Source organism: Leptonychotes weddellii, chromosome 8, assembly GCF_054177405.1.
Source record: "Leptonychotes weddellii isolate Sample4059 chromosome 8, ASM5417740v2, whole genome shotgun sequence".
NCBI lineage: Eukaryota > Metazoa > Chordata > Mammalia > Carnivora > Phocidae > Leptonychotes > Leptonychotes weddellii.
Window position 1 is genome coordinate 9109773 of NC_138376.1, and position 22420 is coordinate 9132192.

The 22420-nt window shown below is 42.5% G+C and overlaps 1 protein-coding gene across 14 annotated transcripts in view; it reads left to right on the forward strand.

The window, feature by feature from the left end:
* The window catches only part of ATXN1 (ataxin 1), a 380804-nt gene that overhangs the window by 213989 nt on the left and 144395 nt on the right, over window positions 1–22420 (forward strand). For all 14 annotated transcript variants that reach the window (XR_014147496.1, XM_081827636.1, XM_081827640.1 and 11 more), the window contains one exon: window positions 19617–19743. The gene's annotated coding sequence lies outside the window, so the exon portion shown is untranslated. The remainder of the gene's footprint in view (window positions 1–19616; window positions 19744–22420) is intronic.

Here is a 22420-nt window from a genome sequence, read left to right on the forward strand (position 1 = left end):
CCGATGCCAAGATTTTCAGCCAGTTCTCTGCCAAAACCATGATACTCTTAGCCTGGGACGAGACACTGTCCCACAGAGGAAGTCCAGAGGAGAATCACCGAGGAGTACTTCTCACGGGAGGAATTGGGACCGTGTGCTGTTCGACATAGCATCATTCACGGTCTCTGGGCATGTGGAGCCTTTTAAGAGAAAGCAGACACTTTTTTTTTTAAGTCTTTAATTTTAATTCCAGTATAGTTAACATACAGCATGATACTAGTTTCAGGTGTACAATATAGTGATTCCACAAGTCTATATGTGACCGTGCTCATCGTGATAGGCGTATTCTTCATCTCCTTCACCTATTTCACCCATCCCCCCCCACCCCACAGAAAGCAGAGATTTTTTTGTAACTCGTGTAGTCTGGCAAGTGAGGCAACACTAAAATTACTTAAATGCTTAAAAGACAGAAGCATCACAGTTTATGTTCTCAATCATCTGAAATCATCCCTGAGACCCTAATTGGCTTTCTTTATATACTGTTGGTTCTCCCTGTGCTTTTGGAATAGGGGCCTTGTAACAGTGTCCACGGGTCAGTTATAGTACGATATTTCAGGAAATGTAAGTACTCTGTAAAGAGTCAGCTTCAGTTTTGTTGAGGAACAAAGACTGCTTTTTCAGCAAATCTGGCTCGTGTTCATGTTAAATCCCACCCTCCCCCTTTTTTTTGCAAGGGGAAATTTCAAGATTTCATTGCTGTATTTAACTTTCTATTTTAGACGCTGCCAATGCACTTTTCCTCTCAAATAAAGCCTACGTGCGTTCTTTCCCTAATTAACTTTTTAAGGGTTGGGATGTCCAGCCTGACCTAATGTTAGAATACTCAAATATAGTACTGATAAGCACCCTGGGCACAACCAACAGGGACCTTTTTCATTCTTGGTGAAGGAAATTCTGGTTCTATGGCGCTGGCAGGTTAAGCTTGGCAGAGGATAGGTGTATCAGTCAGTCAAGAAGGTGGACATCTGGGCCACCGATATGATGCCTTCTTTCAGGCAAGGACTGAGTGGCTTCCTCATGTGTGTCTAGGCATCTGGGTTGACCACAGCTAGGAGGGAGAACTGTAGGCTGTGTCTGGCCAAGTTTTGGCCCCTCACACAGTGGCCTAGGTTCCCTGGAGGGAGTATGTAATTAGCTGCTGGGAAGTAGAAAGCAGTAATAATGATCCAAGTTAGAAAACAGAGCTAGAATTACGCTTCAAAAGTGGAAGTAGGAGAGCTGAACTCGGGAGGAGGTGGGCTCTCCCCATTATCTGATGCTAGAACCAACCATGCAAAGGAGACCAGTTGGCCCTTTAGCTCGTGTCCTGGTGAGGACTCTAGAGTAGGGTCAGAGAGTTGCTAGATGTTGGTATAAGAAGGAGGTCAGGAAGAGCTTAACCCTGTTTGAATTTTAATCTACCCCATGTAATCTATACATGGACAAACTGAGGCCAAAGCAGTGGAGAGATTTTCATGGAGTGGCAGTTGGTACTAGATCTGGCCTCGTGTCCAGGTCCCTTGCTGCCCACTGCTGGCCTCCCTCCATTCACCAGAGCGACTCGTCACCCTTTCAAATCCTTTTATTTCTTTGCTTTAGACTCCTCTATGTGTAGGATTGAAAGTGGGATCGTGATATGCCAATGTTTTAAACTAAAAATCTTTCTGTACAAATATGAAATATTTACCAGCTTGCCCTAATTTCTCTGATGCCCTGATTATAAGATGCACCACAGATTTAATGATTAGGTTCCTGGGGGAAAAAATAGAAATGCTACCGCTTTTTTATGTACTCATCATATGGAAAACAAGTTCTAAGTTCAGAAATGTCAAGATATGAAAAACTCACATGGATATCACATATAGGCTACGTGTGTTTTTTCTAGGCCCTTTTATACACATGCTCCTTAAAAGCATGCTTTCCTTGAAGCCCAAAATAGTCCCAGGGTTGAAAGCTGACTCTTAATTCATGTTAGTAAGAATCAGGGAGAGCTTAGGAAAGCAATTTAGAAAATTTATTTTGAACAACCTAAGCTGCTAGCTAGTAGCTAAACTACTAGCTAGGAGTTTCATTGACCACATGCCTCGACCACATTGACCACATTTCTCACAAAGGAACATCCTAAGTGTGGATGAAAAGGCATGAGCTATACAGGAGGTGGGGGCAAAAGGGAAGTGAAGAAGCTGGGTATTCCATACCCTAGATCATTAAACTACCTTACTTAAAGTTTCTTGAGTGTATGTGTGGATAAGAATTTCTGTTTTGCAAATGAAGAATTGTGGAGATAGATGCTGATGATGGTTGTACACAGCATGAATGTACTTAATGCCCCTGAACAGTACATTTAAAAAAGGTTAAGATGGTAAATTTTATGTTCTGTGGACTTTATCACAATTTTTTAAAAAAAATATGGATTTAATATATACGTATACCTATAAATGTTTTCCACCAGTTTGATTAAAGTACAGCAAGCCATGTCATCCATCCCTCCATCCATCCGCCCGTCCACCCATCTATCCATCTTTATTCATTCACTCAACATTTATTAATCCCATATTAGGCGCCAAGTCCTGTGCCGAAAGCTGGAGTACAACTATAAATACAATATACTCTTTATCCTTAAGTTACCCATGAGTTAGTTTCGGTGAAGGCCACATGAACAATAATTACCACCCAGCACGGTAGGGCAAAAATGAATGCATATACGAAGTTAAGATGGTATTTAACTGTGCAGAGTTGTGGGGTGTCTTGGAAACTCATCACGTAGGCGAGGGGCATGAAGAGATCACCCGCTGAGGAACACCATGGACAAAGCATGGGGAACAAACAACATGGTATATAGTGTGTACAGTGAACAGTTGGTACTCCCATCACTGCTGACGCATCGTGTGACTGGTGGGGTGGTGAGCTTGTAAGGTGGTGAAGTAAAGGAGCAAAGCATAGAAGGTCCCTTACGCCATGTTTAAGGAGTATGGACTCCTCAGACCAATGGAGGTCAGATCACATTTTCCAGTGGCCTAAGGATTTCTCAAAGCCCCCCAGCCCCCCACCCCGTGAAGGCTGCCTTCAGAAGTCCTTGGTTGTGATGGGTAGAGAGGTGGGGAACCAATATAGGTCAACATGAACAGCCTCAATTTTATTTGTCTTATGTATAGCTGACCCTTGAACAATACAGATTGGAACTGTGGGTCCACTTATTTGCGGGTTTTTTACTGTACAGTACTGTAAATGTATTTTCTCTGTGATTTTCTTAATAACATTTTCTCTAGCTTACTTTATGGTAAGAATACAGCATATAATGTATACAGCATACAAAATATGTGTCATTTGACTCTTTTGGTAAGGTTTTCGGTCAACACTAGGCTATTAGCAGTTAAGTTTTGGGGGAGTTAAAGTTACATGTGGATTTTTGACTGCCTGGTGTGTTTCTATGCGAGACTTCCTTTGAAGATAGTGTTCTGGCTAAAAAAACAACAAAAAAACCCCAAATCACACGTTAAAAAAAAAAAAAAACTGCTGTTGGTGATGAGGACTTACCAAAAATTATTAGAATTGGTTATAATTAGTTTTTTGTTTTAAAAATCAGTATCCTGCGTTCAAAGCAATGGATATGTTTTATCTATTTCTGAACTTTGTACCCACCTAGCGGCACTTTGCATATGATACACGCTCAATGAAATGTCCAGTGGGAATTATTTTAAGGATCTGATTTGCACGCTGTTTCCATGGGGTCAATTTCAGTAGCATATTGCCCACTCACTCAAAAGCAATTTGTAGAAACATAAATGAACTTTCCCCTTACTCTCTTTTTCCCTATGTAAAAATTGGAGTGCACTTGCTGTTTTTTTCTGTTTCCCGTGTGTTGTTGAGATATTGACTTTTATAATTTGATGCCTTGGACCTGGCTGACAGCTCTGATTCTGTATGTAAGATCGAACTTTGTAGAAAATAACAGTTAATTGTTTTTTTTTTTAATGCTTAAAATGATATTCTGGGCAAGTTCTGTTTCTTTATGGACTAGAGCCAGAATCCTACTGTTTTTCAATTTGTTTAAATGCAACAGCTTTATACAACATATGTACATGTTCAGTTGAAGATAAAGGATATCATTATTTTTAGCCTATTACAAAGAAAACCACATTCTCTCTTAAGTGTCTTGGCATAAAGTAATTTGAACACAATTTCTGCACAAATCATTTTCAAGAGATTGGCTGTCAAGTGTATTTTTTAAAGTAGCACTCTCTCAAGAACCAATGAGACTTTGCAAATTTAGATATATTCTCAGCCTGAAATGTGGTTGAAGATGTCAGTTTTTAAACAGCACTTTGAGAAGTAGTTAGCTTAAAAGTATAGCAATTCAGAGCACACTGAGAATGATTTTGAAGAGTAAAGTCTTGATACACTGGAAAGAAAGTTGACAGATTCACTACAGTTAGGAGACAAGCAGGTACAGCCCCCACTTGTAAAAACTTTTCTCATCTAACGCACTTCTGATCCTAGCTTAAGAAAACATTCAGGCAATTCCTTACTCCTTTCTAACGTCTGAGTCTGTTGGACAGAAATTCTCCCAGCTTCCTTCTGTAGTACACAAACAGAGAATAACAGCAGTGCACCCACCACGTCTTTTCTTAAGGATAAGTAAATTAGGCCTATGAAAAATGACAGGATGGAGAATGTGTTCTTCCTTCAAGCCTGGTGTGTGCATGTGTGTGTGCACGCTTGCACACACACTCACTCGTGTGTGCACACAAGCGTGCATGCCCAGACCCACACATTGGTGTGAGTGCACATGTTTGAGGAGGAAAAAATGACTTGAAACCCAGTTCCCAGCTTTTACCACTTACCAATAGATTTTTACCAATTCTGACTTTATTCTGCTGTTGTGTAAGGGTTTATGAATGTGCCCTGTGCTTCAGCAGGCAAGATGATATTATGTGGATGTTGTACCTTCCCCACTACAAGAACCTGAGTATTTAAGGATTGGAGATTTTTGCCTGATATCCTTTGGCCTTGCTGTCTTCAACCGTTGGAGTTTTGTAATCATATGTAGGCATCAGATTAAATTCACAAATGAATGAAGTGTTAGTCCTCTCAGTGTTTGTTATTCTTGCACCATAATAAAGGTATATCATTGCCTGTTGCCAGTCTTATCAAAATACTGGAAAGAATTACTGCTTCCCAGCTGTCTCTGAAAACCTGACCCAGCTGCATTTTTGGAATCATGTCCTATCTTCCTGAATTCAGATATACCCCCGAGGCCCACTTCCTTTGTATGGACACTCACACACACACACACACACACACACACTCTCACACACCCATGGCACATGCAATAGAAAGGACAGTAAATGTCACCATCTCTTCAGTGAGGATACACCCTCAGCCCCATCCTACAATAGGAGTGCTGGATGGAAGATGTGAAATGGCTGCTCGCTTTGTGGGTGTCGTTACCATATTATAGGACCATTCTCCTCCTAACGGTTGGCTCTTTTAAAAGTACCTAGAGGCCTTACACAGTACAGACTTTGGGGTTGAAAAAAATTGCGCTGAAATCCATTTCTTGGCACTTGCAAGTTTTGGGGTCTGGGGCTGTTGCTTAATCTCTCAGTTGGTTTGGTCATTGGGCACTGGGAATACTAACAGCGTTTGGGGGAAGATTAAATGAGAACTAATAGAAGAAATTCAGTTTTTGTTAGTTTTAATCGGAAATTATAAAACTTAAAAAAAATGGAAGAATGTACATCCCTAACACAGCACTAGTAGCATAAGGTGCCTAGGAAGGCTGGCTTCGAGGGTGGGGGAGTAAGGAGCCACTTCTGACAACTCATTTGGGGCATTGGCTCTCCACTGGGGTTGCACATTAGAATTGCATTGCCCGGGCTGCACCCCGGACCAATTAAGCGAGGATCTCTGCAGGTGGATCCCAGGCATCAGGATTCTTAAAGCTCCCCAGGCGATCTCAGTGTGCAGCCAAGTTTGAGAAACAGTGCTGTAGGGGGATTTGAAAGTCTTCAGTTCTTCCAGTGGCTGAACGGATACCTGGAATTCTGGGGGTTTTTTTTTGGTTTTTTTTTTTTAATTCAACTACTCTCAGGTGTGATTTCCTTTTATTAAGGTAAAATTCATGATACATAAAATAACCATTGATGGTGAACAGTCAACAACACCTACTGCAAGAATCGCCCTCACCTGGCTCTAAAACATCTTATGTCCCCCAAATAAAACCCCATCCCCATTAAGTGATTAATCCCATTTCTCCTCCTGCCACCCCTGGCCGTCGATCTACTTTCTGCTTGTACGGATTTGCCTATTCTGCAGATACCTGGAATTCTAAACTTTAATTCTTTTTGCTTAAAACTGGGACTTGGACATCATACTAGATGTATATTATGTCTGGCTTACTATAAATTAGATTATTAAGTTCTCTCTAAAGAGCCAATTCAATAGGTGGGTATTGGGGTGGGGAAGAGAACAGAGGTGTCTAGATATCTAAGGACAAAGGCAGTTGACTAGAGGGGAATAGACATGGAAACAAATGGAACTAAAAGAGCAGAAAACCGAGCAATTTCAGGCTCCTTGTTGCTTTTGGAAATTGGTCCCTGCAAAAGCACCACCCAACAGCTGGTTGCCTTCCCTGAAAGCTCAGGATTATGGTCCTGTCCAGTCAGGGCCCTTGAAAACTTGTTACATCTTCAAAATGTGGGATGTATTCATGTAACCACAAAGTCACTCAAAGGTAATTTGAAAAATTAAAAAAGAAACACACACACAACAACTTTTTTAAAAGAGAACAGACTAAAATAATTCCATACTCAAAATCTCTTTGACCTCTTTTCCACAAGTGGCGCTGGGACAGCTGGGAAGAACACGTGAGACACATGCAAAATAGATGAAAGCTGGACCCTTCACACACCATATACAAAAGATTAACTAAGATGGGTTAACAACCTAAATGTAAGAGCTACACTATAAAACTCTTCGAAGAAAAAAATGCCGTGGATCTTCATGAATGACCTTGGGTTTGGCGATGGATTCTTAGATACGACACCAAAAACACAAGCAACAACAACAACAAAATAGATAAATTGGACTTCATCAAAATCAAAAACTTTTGTGACTCAAAAGATACTATCAAGAAAGTCAAAAGACAACCTACAGAATGGGAGAAAATATTTGCAAATCATGTATCTGGTCAGTTTGGCTTCCAGAATACATAAGAGGTCTTAGAACTGAGCCACAAAAAGAAAGATAGTTTTTAAATGGACAAAGGACTGGATAGACATTTCTCCAAAGAAGATATACAAATGGCCATCAAACACATTCATAAGACATTCAGCATCATTAGTGGCTATGAAAATGCCGTCCAAACCACAGTGAGATCCCACTTCATACTCATTAGGATGGCCATAATGAAAAATAAAAGGGGGATAGCAAATGTTGGCAAAGAGGGGCGATCAGAGACTTCATACATTTCCAGAAAATGGTGCAGCCACTGTGGAAAACCAGTTTGGCGGTTCCTCAAAATGTAAAAACATGGAATGACCATATGACCCAGCAATCCCCCGGGGTACACCCAAGAGAACTGAAAACAGGCATTCAAACAAAAATAGGTAGAAGAATGTTCAAGGTTGCATTCTTCCTAATAGCCACAAGGTGGAAATAACCCAAATGTCCATCAGCTGATAATTAGAGAAACAAAATGTGGTCTATACATACAGCCGAGTATTATGTAGCCAGGAAGGGAAGGAAATACTGGATGAATCCTGAAAACATGATGCTAAGTGAAAGAAGGCTGCCACAAAGGCCACATATTATATGAGTCCATTTATATGCAACATCCAGAATAGGCAGATTCATAGAACAGAAAGTGATTAGTGGTTGCCAGGAACAGAGAGCAGGGTGGGAATGGAGAATGAGTACAGAGTTTCTTTTGAGATGATGAAAATCTTCTGGAATGAGATAATGGTAAAAACCACTGCGCTGTACACTTCAAAAATGATTAAAATGGTGAGTTTTATGTTATGTGAATTTTACTTCAATTACAAAATCTCTCTCTGGCCCTGTCTGTTCTGCTCATCTCTAATCCTGCTCGAGTGGTCGTAAACCAGTCACTTAGTCATTGCTAGAGGTCTTGTTCCTTTATCCTCGTAATTCCCCTCTGATCCTACACTTTTTTCTCTCCACTGTCATACTTCTGCAGCATCATCTACACTGGTCTCCTCTTCCCTACCCAAACTTCCATCCATCACCCCTCCTCAGGCTTTGGTCCCCAGCAGAGCCAGTAGGAGGAACATGGCAGACCATCTGCAGATTCCATACCTGACCTGGAAAGCTCTGCATTTGCCCAAACAGAAGCTCAAGCTCCTCTTGAATACCCGCAGGGCCTTCCAGGTTTTGAAATCAGAAATCGGGTTTCCAGTGTGGCCCTGTCACATAGACGGACTCCTCCGTCACCGCATCACCAAGGACTGTTCACTCTTGAGAACAGGTGGAAGAACTCACCCAGCATTTCCCGGCAGACACAGGTGATTCCTGCAGATTCACAATGAAAGTCACACGTACAAAAATGTAAATTTGTGTGGATGGGATGCTGTTACTCACAGAGCTTAAGTGCTTTTAATTCTGGATAATAGATAGTCAGCTCAGATAGCTTTAGAGATTGATCTCTGAGCCTACGGAGTGGTCCACATGTGGAAGGAAACTGTATTTGTCATTCTCCTAATTTTTTTCTCTTCCTCTCTTTTTCTGCTGGGGTCAGCAGAAATGGGAATCTTTTTTTTTTTTTTTTTTTTGTAGATCAGTGTTATTATGATTATGATTATCTGAAAGACCTGTATGGGAGGAATGCTGCAATCTGAATTAAAAATAGCATTTTATGCCCGCCCACACACAGCACTTGAGTGCTCTGAATGCCTTTTATAAATGCAGACTTTCTGCCTGGCTAGATAAAAGAAGCTGTCACTTCATTTCCATAACGAAGTCATTCCCGGGAGAATTCCATTGTTTTAGCAATAGAATTTTTGTAAAAGGCCTCTTATTTTGCCTGAAAAAAGGTAACAAAAATGAACTTTTGAGAGCTTATTCGACAAAACAATTAAGGAGCGAGAGATTTTCTCCTCTTTTGATATGTTGGGAGTTAAGTGTGAGAATCCCCTGAGCCATGATATGAGGATAAACCCCTAAACCCGGAGGCTGAAGGAGGAGGGGGGGAGAAAACCCCTTATTCTTTCTTCTGATAGAAATGGTGGGGGGGGGCAATGCTGTTCTCTGAGAATGTGTGTTCTCGGGCCCTGTGACAAACAGATGTTGCCAACGTCTATGGAGTTTTTTAATATTTATTTTTAAAGAGATGTAGGAAACTTTTAGAATGCTCATTATGTCAAGAAACTCCTTGGGATTTTTGATGGAACACCCTCATCAGGTGTTTTGATGGAGTTTCAGGACTGAAGGCAAATTGTGGCTGCATCTTGCCCGGGGGGTCCTTTACTCAGAAAATAATATTTGGTATTTCCCTTTGTTTGGGCTTAAAACATTGTAGCAAGTGAAATAGGAGGTGTCTCTTTAGACAGTGTTACTTGTAACCGGCTCAAGGAGGCATGCGCAAGCTCCGGCACCCCCTCTCCCCCATGCTCCCCCCCCACCACACCGTGGATCATCTTTGCTCCAAATACGGTATCAAATCTTCACTTCCAGATTCATCGAAAAAGAATAATTGTATTTCTTGGTAGTTCCCCGGCACCAGGTAACCCACATCAAAGTATACCTGCCTTTGGTGTTTCAACAGGTAATCCCCAGACTTGATGCCAAGTGGCATTTCTGTTACTTGGTGTTTACCGCTGAGACCATTGAAATCTAGGGTTTTAAGCTCGAATAGTTTTATTAAGCCTCCTCCAAAAGGAGAGGAGTTTACAATAGCCCCTTTGTCCTGCAATACTTTTGTTCTCATTGCATCAGAAAGTTGTAGTAGTTAAACAAGGAGGCAACTACCTGGAATAGTATGAAAAAAGAGATTAAAATACAGGGTCATTAGGGGCACCTGGGTGGCTCAGTCGGTTGAGCATCTGACCCTTGGTTTTGGTTCAGGTCATGATCTCAGGGTCATGAGATAAAGCCCCGTGTTGGGCTCCGCGCTCAGTATGGAGCCTGCTTGAGATTCTCTCTCCCTCTCCTTCTGCCCCTCCTGCTCGTGCTTTCTCTCTCTCTCTCAATTAAATAAATAAAAATTTTTAAAGAATACATAGGGTCATTATATTTGTTGGCTTTATTAATTCAATAAAGCAGACAAAAAGGAAGACAAATGAGATTTGCCTAATACAATTACAGAAAGTCCTCTTATCCGAACATTATGCAAAAGTTGGCTAGTTGTGCCGATCTTGAGTTTGGAAAAATAATTCTGGTTTAAAAAAAATCTCTGAATAGCCTTTTTCACGTAACCATACTCCAGCTTACTTCTAAAGCATGAGTTGAGGTCCTGGTTGCAGCCGTGTTTCTACGTAGTAGTATTTCATTAAATGAAAAGGAAGTTGTGGCTTTGATAGGATGCTTCCAGAGTTCTGTTTTGAATACCTTTGGTGAATTTTATTACTCGTATCTGTTCAAAAGTAGGGAGGTCGGGGTGGGGGGTGGTATGTGGATTCTGTCTTGTCATTTTACTTTGACCCATCGTTTGGTATTTTGTGAAGTCAGACCAAATCAAATGAAGATGCTATCGTAGAACTCCTAATATTGTGTCAAAAGAGAATGAGGGGGAAATATTTACATCTCTTTCTTAGAATGTTTACTAATTGTGTTCTAAATTTTGGTCTGATTTACTAAATTTTGTCCTAGAGCCAGAAGAGCATAAATTGAAAGCCAGAGTCAGAGCACTCCTCCCAAAGTCTCCAGATGGACCCTCACTGCTCCCAATTTGTAACTGCTTTTGTGAATGATCAACCCATGAGGCGCAGGCCCCTCCCCGCCTTCCCCATTTTTACCGTGCCCTTCTGCAACACCCACACTAAACACTGGCCTTCTCAAGCAGGCATGAATACAACTCCTTCAGGGAGAAGGTGTGTGATGACTTACCACAGTGTGAAAGGGACTCATAACCCGGAGAATGTGGAGCCTCAGCGTGCTGTCTGGGCTTCTTGAGCAAGATTCTTTTGTGTCCTGGGCCAAGTGCCTTCTGATGGGCTCCGGCAACCCCTCGTGAGCAAAGTTTTAAATAAGGCCGGGAAGAAATTGTCAGTAAGGAGCACATGCCATCTTGGTTTTCAAAATTATGCTTTCCTAGAGATATCATTGTGCAGCTATTCAATGCAGATGAGGTATTTCTCATACGTATTTTCATCTTATTCTTGCTATGCAGACATACTTTTCTCGGGATGCATAATTATATCTCTTAGCAAACTTCGCTTTATGCTGGTAAGGAGGTGTAACCTGCACGTGGACACTTGCCGAGTCTATGTATGCGTGGATGAAGCCTTACCTTTGTGTGATAAGCTCTGCTAAACAGGAGAGAAACAGTGGCGTGAATCAACATGAATTATAATTTTTTTTAAGTTTGATCAGAGGATTTATTTCCCAGCATACGTATCTCTCTGATGATGTGTTCTTTAGACACATACTAATTTTAGTTTTTATTACCTAAACACAAACCAGTCAATATCAGGAGAAAATATCCCAAATGCATTCCAAAGCATAATCCAAGGATTACCAGTCTGGAAGAAGATTTTATAATGGATAAATCACACAAATCATCAAATGTTGATTGAATAGGGATCCCATGATGTGACGAATAAATCCTATTCTTCAGAATACCTTAGGTTTGGGCTTCTTCCCACCCTTCACCTTCCTCCAGCTCTTCTTAAAATCTGACTGCACACCCGTCTTCTCAGGAAAGTTCTGCATTGAATTCCTTGCCTTTTGGGGACAGAGGAGCTTTTGGCCCTCTGTGACTGACATTTATGCTCTTTTGTGAGCAGAGTGGAGACAGAGGCTCTGGACCCTGCTGGGCTGAGCGTGCTCATCCAGACCAAGTGTTTCTGAACTCTGCGATTTCCAGCAGCCCTGGTTGCTTCTCTTTCTTCCTCAGAACAAAAATACAAAGAGTCAGCTTTGGTCCTGAGTTGGAAAAGGAGGCTCTTGCAGAACATTTCATTGATTGAGCAGTTTCCATAGAGGCTTAGCTAATGATTTTTCTCCCAAGTCACCGGAAAGGGAGCTCTCCTATATGGTAACCACAGAGTAAAGAGACTTGAGGACATGTCAGAGTGAAAGTAAAATATCACATTCTCAGTCAGTTCACCAACAAGTATTTATCAAGTGTTTACCATTTATAAAAGCACTACAAGAAGGCAAATATAAAGCCTGACTTCATAGAGTTTACTGCAGTCTGCATGAGGAAATGGTGCCTGTCTTAGCCTAAGGAATAAAATTATTAGTATCCTAAGGAGAAGGAATAAAAAACTATCAGAGTTCACATTTAAAAAGGGAGGGGCACAGTAATGCCCCATTTCCACAGGGGCTACATTCCAAGACCCCTGTGGATGCCCCAAACCATGGATAGCACCAAACCCTGTATATACTCTTTTTTTCCTATACATACAAAGCTGTGATAAAGTTTAATTTATAAATTAACCAGTTTATAAATTTAGTCATAATCTATTATAATTTATAAATTAATTAGTAAAAAATGAGTAACAATAATTAATAACAAAGAACAATCACAGTGTGCTGTAAATAAGTTATGTCAGTGTGGTCTCTGTCTCTCAAAATATCTTACTGTGCTGTACTCACCTTTCTTCTTGAGATGATGTGAGATGATAAAACGCCTCCGGGATGGGGCGAAGTGAAATGAATGACGTAGGCCTCAGGCTACCGTTGACCTTCTGACCTTACATCAGAAGGAGGGTCCTGGGCTTCTGGACCTTGATTGCCCGCAGGTAGCTGAAATTGCAGAAATGGGATAGTAGATGATTGAGAAAGTTGTGAGATAGCAGGATGGCAGAAAGTGTGATGGGAAAAGTAGGATTTGAGCGGGCCTTGGAAGGTGTGGCTTGGATTTCGACCTGGGGCATGGAAATGAGAGATCTCAGAGATGAAGGAGCAGTGCCTTCTGGCTGGGACAACATGGATCTCCAGGAGGAAAAGGAGCTGGGGCCAAACTGTGAAGGTCTCCCCCCTCAGACTGTAAACGATTTCCACCAGCCGTAGGAATCTGTGACGGTACAGCGTGGAGAAGTTGTATTATCTAGTCTACTTTTGGAAGTATGATCCAACAGGGATGACTCAGAGGGTGCGCAGGGAGAAGACCGAAGGCGAGAAGACCAGTGAGCAGGCTGCTGGTGGAGAAGCAGGGTCTGAGCCAGCATGGCATTGTGGGCTTGGAGTGCAGGCCCCATGAGACTCGACAACCGAGGGGCACAGGGAGGAAGAGAAGAACACATTCTTGCCATTAGCAAGAATCAGAGATAGAAGAGGAGGACTGGTTTGGGGGCAAAAATGGGAAGTTTTGGAACAGATGTGATTTCTTGAGACTGCATATTATCCAGCATCTTGAAAGGGGGAGATGCCAGGGCCCAGGATACAGATTTAAAAACTCTATGCAATAAAAGGAAATTAGCAAAGAAGGAGAAGAGGGCTGAGCATGTAACCTTGGGGAACACATACCCTAGGGTTAGAAGGAATAAGAAGAGGGGACACAAGCCAAGGAAGAGGAGCAACAGAGTGATGGGAGGAACACCAGATTAGTACCATCTGGGAGGAATCAAGAGTACTAGGATATTTTGGTTGCAAGAGGCAAATAAAACTCAAGGTGATTTAAACCAAAAAAAAAAAAAAACCACACACATACACCCAAGTGTATTGTATCTCATATATATTTGTTTTCTACTGCTGCATAACAAATTACCATCACTTAGTGGCTTCAGACCTCACCCCCCGTTGTCTTGGTTTCTGCAGCTACCATGGCTTAGCTGGGTTCTCAAATCAAGGTGTTAGTTGGACTGCATTTTCATCGGGGGCCCACCATCCTCTTTCAAGCTCACGTGGTGATTGGCAGAACTTATTTCCTTGTGGCTGTAGGCCTGAGACCCCCCATTCCAGGGCTGTCAGCTGGTGCCTCTCCAGTACCTTGTCATGTGGTGCTACCCCCCCAACCCAAATATGTCCTCTCATTTTGAATCTCATTCTTGAAAGAGCCTGTCTCTAGGAAGGGCTCACCTGATTAGGTCAGGCCCACCAAGGGTAAACTTTCTACGTTAAGGTCCATTGATTCGGGACCTTACTTTTAGCTGCAAAATCCCCTCACAGTGGCAGCCGCTGAATTAGTGCTTGATTCAATAACTAGGGGGAGAAGGTGTGTGTGCCCTAGGACATAGGGCAATCTAAGGGGCCACTGTGGATTTTTGTCTCTCACAACGTAACTAAAAAATCCAGGGATAAATCTCACTTTTGGCATGGCTGGGTCCAAGGCACCTCACCGTCATCAGGACTCAGACTTCCATCTTTCAGCTTTGCTCCCCGTTAGAGAGCCTCATTCTCAAGTGGGCTTTCCTCACAAGGGAGTAAAAACAGCTCTTACGAGACCACACTTTCATGCTCCAGCCCATCCGAGAGAGGCCTCCGATGGGCTTTGGTTATGTGCCTGTCCCTAAATCCAGTCATCGTAGTGAAAGGGATACATATTCTAATCTTCCAGAACTAGGTCATGTGCCTGTCTTTGCACCCAAGGCGTGAGGTCACCCCAGCCTGGTAACAAAAGAATGGGGGAGAGGTCACTCCAGAAAGATACTGTTCAGGCAGAAATGCTAGTCCACTAAATAAAAGTAAAAGGAAATTGAAGGAACTGTTGAGGAGCCATAACCAAAGAGTAGAAGAGAAGTCAGGTAGGGAAAGGCCACTGCTTTTAGGAGGCAGGTTAAGCTGTGTCTGGTACGGTACCAGCAGTGAATTTATACCACACTTACACGTTCATTAGTGAACAGGAGAGAGGCCACAGCTATTTGGGAACATAACGGAGTCTGGGGAAGGTCTCCTAGGGATGGCAGTGGCTGAGCGTGTTTCTGCCGAGAAGTTTCTGGCAGAGAAGAAAAAGACTGATGGAGAGATGAAGGGCGGAATTGACCCCAACAGGACCTGGAGCCAGTAGGGGGAGAGCAGACAAGAGCCCAACACTAAAGCAACAAAAATTTCCCCCAGAGTATAAGGTATGTGGCCATTTGCCACCTCTCTAGACCAGACAGGTATTACTCTTTCCAATGTAGCCATCTTAGAGTGACTAAATATACCCATAAGATTCTTAGCCTCTGTCTGGCTAGGTCATTGACCGAAAGGCTTACCTTTAGAGCAGGTTTACCTTTAGTGGTTCTCAGAGTGTGGTCCTTGGACCAGCAGCACCAGCAATCCCTGGGAACTTGTTAGAAATGCAAGTTCTCTGGCCCCACCACAGATCTAATGAATGAGAAATTGGGGGGAGGGGGAGGGAGGCATCTGTGACCTCCAGGTGTTTCATAAGACCTCCAGGTTTTTTTTTTTGTTTTTTTTTTTTTATTTATTTATTTGAGACAGAGAGAATGAGAGAGAGAGAGCACATGAGAGGGGGGAGGGTCAGAGGGAGAAGCAGGCTCCCTGCCGAGCAGGGAGCCCGATGCGGGACTCGATCCAGGGACTCCAGGATCATGACCTGAGCCGAAGGCAGTCGCTTAACCAACTGAGCCACCCAGGCGCCCAGACCTCCAGGTTTTTTTAAGGTTTTATTTATTCATTTATTTATTTGAGAGAGAGCACAAGCAGCAGGGGTGGGGGGGGCAGGGGGAGAGGGAGAAGCAGACTCCCCGCTGAGCAGGGAGCCCAACACAGGGCTTGATCCCAGGACCCTGAGATCATGACCTGAGCCAAAGGCAGATGCTTAGCTGACTGAGCCACACAGGCGCCCCGACTTCCAGATTTTTCTGATAATGGTTCAGGTTCAAGAGCCCCTGGCTCAGAGCATCCACATCTCCCCTCCACACACCACCAGGGTTTCCTTAAAACAGTGGCTTGGGAAAGCTTTGAGAATCAAAGATATATATGGCAACTGTTGAAAAGCCACTAATGACTCCAAATGTAATGGGTTGGAAGAACAAAAGAGAGAAGGCGAAGTTGTAACTTAGTTGTTCTCCCGTTCATGGAGGGCTTTCATGTGGATGATAGTCATCAAAGGAGCTACAGGATCCCGGAGGACGGAGACAGGTGGGAAGGGCTTAGATGATAGCTATAGAATAGTCATTCCTTTGAGTAAGGGTTAAGTCGTAGAACAGGTTTTGGATATGGATCATTTAATTTAAATGCAGGCTCTCCTACTAGACACTGTGAGGGGGCTGCAAAAGAAAGGCACGGCAAGGTTTCTTTCATCAAGGAGCTTATAAACTTTTTGAACCTTCAAGACTTAAGTAAATCCAGTGGAGTATAGAAAGGCAGTATAATGGAGTGCTGAATTGAAAAGGACCTTGAGGCAAAATGTGTGGTCGAGACTGTAAGTGCTGTGGGCATTCAGGGGAAGAAATTGGTATTGCGTCATTTTCTTCTCCGGACCAGAGGATGAAACGGTCAGCCTGGTAACATTTCCCAAGTCTGATGGCGGGGGTAGTGGCCGCTTGGATTCAAGAAGACCTTTTTCCTGCTCTCTCTTTTCTTTCCCAGTTTGCTAAAGTTTGTCAAAACCGCGATGTCAAAGCGAGGAGTTGTGTTTTGGGACTTTGAACTTGAAGTATTATTAATGTCTTTGGTTATATGAGAAACCTGTAGGGGAAATTACATTTTGTCCTGGATGTCTTTAGATGGGGACAAGACTCAAGTAGAAGTTTGGCGTATTTGTTTCAGACAGACTTTCAGACTTACTTCATTCGCGGGGAGGACATGAATGAACCTGTCTGAGGATGCCTTTCTTTTGTAGGATGAAGAAAGCGAGTTAGCTGATTTTCCTTAGCGGAAGGATTACATTGTATCAGATCGGGGATGATAGGGAACAAGAAAACACTTCAGATGAACGCAACATTTCCATTGCTTTTTATTGCTTTGCACCATGCTGCTTGCCTGGGTCAATAAACAGGTAACCAAAGCGAGAACCAAATGAGAAGGCTCCCAGGACAGGGACATAAAGGCTGCTTGGAGTCCAAGAGAAAAATAATAAAAACATCTTAATAGTAAAGAGGAAGCCAGCAAATTTGGATCCTACTGCAAGGCACTAGGAAGATTTTTTTTGCAGAAGTTTACATGTAATGTGATCTGTTTTTAGCCCTTTGGGGGGGTGGGGGAGGGTTTTCTTAACTCCAGCTGTGGCTTGCAGGTGTTAACAGAGAGCTTCCTTTTCTTTCACCGTGATGACGGGGTGACGTGAGATGCATTAGGAAAGCAGGGGCTTCCTCTCCTGTCATATCAAGTATAATACCTGCATCGAACCGTGCTCCTCTAGCAGAAATTACTAGTGTTTGTTGTGCTGATGTTCTGGCAATTGGGAAGAAGAATCCTCTCTTATTTCAAGGTATTGAGAACAGCTGTGTGGCCCATTTCTTGATAAAGGAGACCCAGTTGAAATGGGCAGGAAGAAAAAAAAAAGAAGATAAAATACCAGAAACTAGTTGTACACGTCCAATCAGATCACATCACACAGAGGCTGTGTTCTCTACCTGCCGAACTTCTCTCACTTGGTCATTTTGTAAGAAAAGCCTTCTGAAGCCCCTCCTTGGGAGTGTGGTCCTCCCAATAGAATCGCAAATCACAATGTTTCTTTTTCCTTCCTAATGCCTATCCGATTTGCAAATTTCACACATGGACTACAAATGGTATACACTGATTTGGTCTCGTCTGCTCCTCTTGATGCAGTGAGCTCCTTAAAGGCCTGGTCCTTGGCTGTTTTGTTCACCATTATGAACATAGAACCTGGTGAATATAGGAAGCCCCAAGTAAAAATTTGTCCAGTGAATGAATGAATGAATGAATGAATGAATATGAAAGCACTTTGTATAGCTGAAACTAATATAATGTTGTCTCTCAATTATACCTCAATAAAAAAAAGAAGAAAGCACTTTGTAAACTGTATTCACTGTAAAAGCCCTGGTTAACTATATTCGTAGCAGATTCCTCCTTTCTTCCTTTGGTCCTAATTTTCTTCTCTCCGTTCTAATTTTCTTCTCTCCGTTTTTCAGTTATTTTGAGGTATACTTGTCAGTGTCTTACCAATTCCAAATCGAAGATTTGCTGTTATTCATTTTTGCGGGGTTTTTTTTGGAGATCAGGACCACATTTTCCCCTCGAAAACAGGGTTACACCCACAGTGCTAGTCCTGAGCCTCCCACCTTTGTTGGGCATGTGCTTTGCGGCTTTGAAAGGGAACTCATGGATGACTTGTTTGGGAAGCAAACAGGGCACTAGCGTAGCACTTATATTCTGTGTTTCTCACCATCCCCAAAGCCCGTCACGTAAGTTCCCATACCCCAAGCATGCTCCTCAAGAACACACGAGTCGAAATAACTTGATCATGTTGGCCCAGGCAGGGCTGTTCCTGGCTCTGTCTTCAAGGAGGGGGAAAAAAAAAATCAAGAAATCCAGGTGTGGAAAATATTAAGGATCAGGATATGAATAGGGCTTTTCTTTAAAAGCAACAAACAAACACAAAGTCCTCCAGTCCTCTCCAGCAGGGCCTCGTGTGCCACTTATGTGTGTATGGAAGTGTTATCCTCGGTGGGCGGGATCGGCAGACAGCCAAGTGGAAAATTTCACAGCCCTGCAAACCTCCAGTGCACTAAACACTGTCACCCAGCCATCGGAGGGGACCGTACGGCAGGGACCAAAGAACAATTCTCCTGCACAGGCCTCTGTCACCCACCTTCCACGCCCCCCCCCTTTGCTTCCCGCTCTGATCCAGGTCTTTACTTGCTTTCTCCCTGAGCTTCCAGAAGGCTCTGTTTCCGGTCCTGGGCTGCCCCGGACCCCTCAGTGCAAGGGAAGTTTCAGCAGTGCAGCCCATGCAGACTTTTTTTTTGCACGTTTGGGTGCCCCAGGGAGAGTGGACGGTTGGTGGCTAGCCAAAGCTGGCTTTTAAATTCTGGCTCAGAGCTCAGTAACAGGCTTATGACCACTAATAATACTTGGCGTTTACATAGTGCCTTTCTTCTCGGGAACTGTGAGTACTTTGCAAGAGTGATCTTATTGATCTTCCCAACAACCCAGTGAGGTATGAAAATGGCAAGAGGTGATCGTCCTAGCTCCCTCCCTTTTGCAGAGAGTAAAATCAGGTGGCGTGTTATGAGACTGTGTTGCAAGTTGACATCTCAGCTGGGATTACATCAGGAGTCCCCCAGAATTGGCTTCAACTTTATGGGTGTGTGGGGAGTGGGGGGGAAGGGTGGGGAGGGACGGGGGGCGGGGGAAAGGCTGACCGGGCGACGCCGTGTCTCCTGGGGCGGGAGCAAAAATACTACATTCCTTTTTTTTTTTTTTTTTTTTTAAAGGAAAGGGTGCTGGAAAATGGTCTTTGGCGAGTTATCAAATCCGTGAGACTTCATTTGTTGAGATAACAGAGTGATTGGATGAGGCATTTACCTTTTCCTTTTTCTTCTCTCCGATTCCCACGCTAGGGATTTCTCACTCCTCTGGAAGGAAGAAAGAACACGCCTGAGCCCAGGAGCGCTCCAGCTTCTTGTGGGAAGTCTCCATGGTGAAGGCTAAGCCAGGGCTACCTGCGAACAGCGCGCAGTGAATGTCGTAAGTTAACGAGCAGCATCTGCGGCGGCTTGCCTTGCAAGGATCTGTGAATCATGGCATGTCACCGAGCCAGGGCGATGAAGGGGCATTCGCATGAGTTCTAAGTGATCGTCCAATTAATTTCTTTTTTTAGAGGAGAGATTCTGTTTTTATCTGCCGTGAACTTGCCTTCGTGGGGCACTGCTCATTATCTACTTCTGGTAGAAAAGAGTGGAAGACAGTGATTCTTTTCACTGTTAGAGCACTCGTCTCCTGGGACACTGACACAGTACCCAGTGTAGAGCAGACTCTTTCAACTGGGCTGTCGAAGTTCATTTAGGTTTGGGGGGTAGTGGGTAAAATTCTCCGGGCGAAGGATTAGCAACGAGAATTGGCACCCAGCAAATATTTTTATTTATGTGAAGTTTGTTGTTGTTGTTGTTGTTGTCGGTTGGTTTGTTCTTGGAATGAATTTTTTTTCCCTGGCTTTCAAAAATCTGAGGTATGCAAATATAGTCAATTACTTTGGGTGCTTGTCTTATTCAAAACTGGAGGACTTACTGGTTTTTATCAGGTTGCAAGGTCAAGGCTTTGGGATCAGTAAAGTATCAGCTGCAGGTTGCTTTTCATGAGGAACTTTGGTATCAAGTAGTTGAAGAGATGGAGCGCACTCTGGGTTGCCAGGAGCTTATCTGCCACAGAATTTAGGAATCGGACCAACTCTGTTGCTTACTGGAGATTTTAACCTCATTGCTAGATTGTGTCCAAAAAAAAAAAAGTTTGTAAGGTTTTGATCAGGAAAGAGTACAGCTGCGGGAAACCCAGGATGGGCCATGAGTGTATTGTCTTCAAGTTTTAGAAAAGTAAGAACCAACTTTGACTAGGACTTGGGGTATGTGTGTGTGCGTGTGCGTGTGTGTGTAAATGCGTGCGTACATTTACATATTTAATATATAGTGTATATTTGTGCATATATTATATATACACAAGTACATATATTTGTGTATATAAATATGTATTATATATATTTTTATATATTATATAAAATTTTAAATAATAAGTTCTTAACTTCTTAACAATTCAGTCAGGAAACTTCTCCAGGGATTTTTAACTTATATTTTTCCAGTTGCACAAATAATTTTGAAAGAGCAAGGTGCATCAATATGAGGGCATATATCAGGGAGAACAAGCATTAATGCTGAAAAGAAAAATTTCCACTGAATATTTTTTGATGTTGTGGTTTTCTAAAAATTTGTATTAAAATATGCATCTTTATCCATATTTCCTCAGGGTTAAATAGTCATATTAAAATAAGCTTATTAAATTTAAAATCTCCCAGTGCCTCATAGTAAATGGTGGGAAACACTGGTGTTTTAATGTGTTTCCATTTTGTGCATATGATCCCATTGGGTCCAGTGGAAATGTGCATACAGCAGCTGGAATCAGCAGACCTGAATTCTGTTCCTGGTCCTACGGTTGAGGTCAAGAAATCTGCAATTTTGACAAGTCACTAACCCCCATCAAGTGTTATTTTGTTAAGTCTATATGTTACTTTTTATTTTATAAATCTGTATGCACAACAAATAACCTGTGAATTGATCAGTTAACATCTTGGTTTGAGGTCCCCCATAAGGGGCACAGTACAGTGCCCCCATAAGTAAGGCATTTTAATACTTACTAAAAAATAATCTCTCTTGTTGTAAAAGGTTCTGTCACTATTAAGGAATAATTTGGGTCCTAGAGTAGCAGTATATTTTACTAGATATTATTTTCCCAATCAGATGGCTGTTAGAATACACTTCTGGTGATTTCTCTTTTTCTGGTGATGTTTTTTAAAGCATTTTTATCCTAGGAAACAAGTGTCTTATGGAAAAGTGCTTTAGGTTTCAGGTTACATCTAAATGAATAATGCAGATACTGTAATCAAAATAACTTTTGTTTCAAATCTGGTGGTTTTTTTTTTTTTAAACCATTGCTTTGAAATGCTCATGTGATGCCCAGTCAAACCCCAAACATTAAATGAGGTTTTCAAAGAAATTCTGAAGTATAAACTTTAAGATGCCACATGGCCTGCTAAAGTAATTTTAAAATCCTTCTGTAAATGGAGTGTGTTGAGAGAAAGGAAGAAAATACGAAATTCTAGTGAACTTCTTCAGTGCTGAGGACTTCCTCTTGCAAATTGCATTTGCTTGGTGGGGGGGGGTTGGGGAGGGTCCCGATTTTCTCAGCAAGTTGTGAAATTAGTAATCTTAGTCATTAGTAATCTTTTGGGATCTTGGTGCATTTTTACATTGAGTTCATACTTCGGTGTCCTTCGTGTCCCAAAGCCAGTGCCATGATGATAGGGAAAGCAGGAGATTTTCAAAGAACGTGTGCTTGCAAATGGGGTAGGAATGTGGATATATAAATATTTGAGTAACCATCCTAGCAGCCATTGGAATGAGCGGCTTCTGTCCTCAGCATTCCTCGCAGACTGCACCCCAAACTTATTGCCTCTGCGGGACCCCTCTGCCGGTCCCTGTTAGCTACCTCTCCGATATGCCACCAGCATTCTAGCAGATGAGATGAAAAGGGTGGTAATGAAATTTTACCTACGAGTCAGGAGACCTGGGTTTTGCACATGATGTTGCACTTAATCTTGGAAACTGGGAACCCCTAAAGCTCCATGGACGCGATTTATGAGGAGTAACATGAGAAC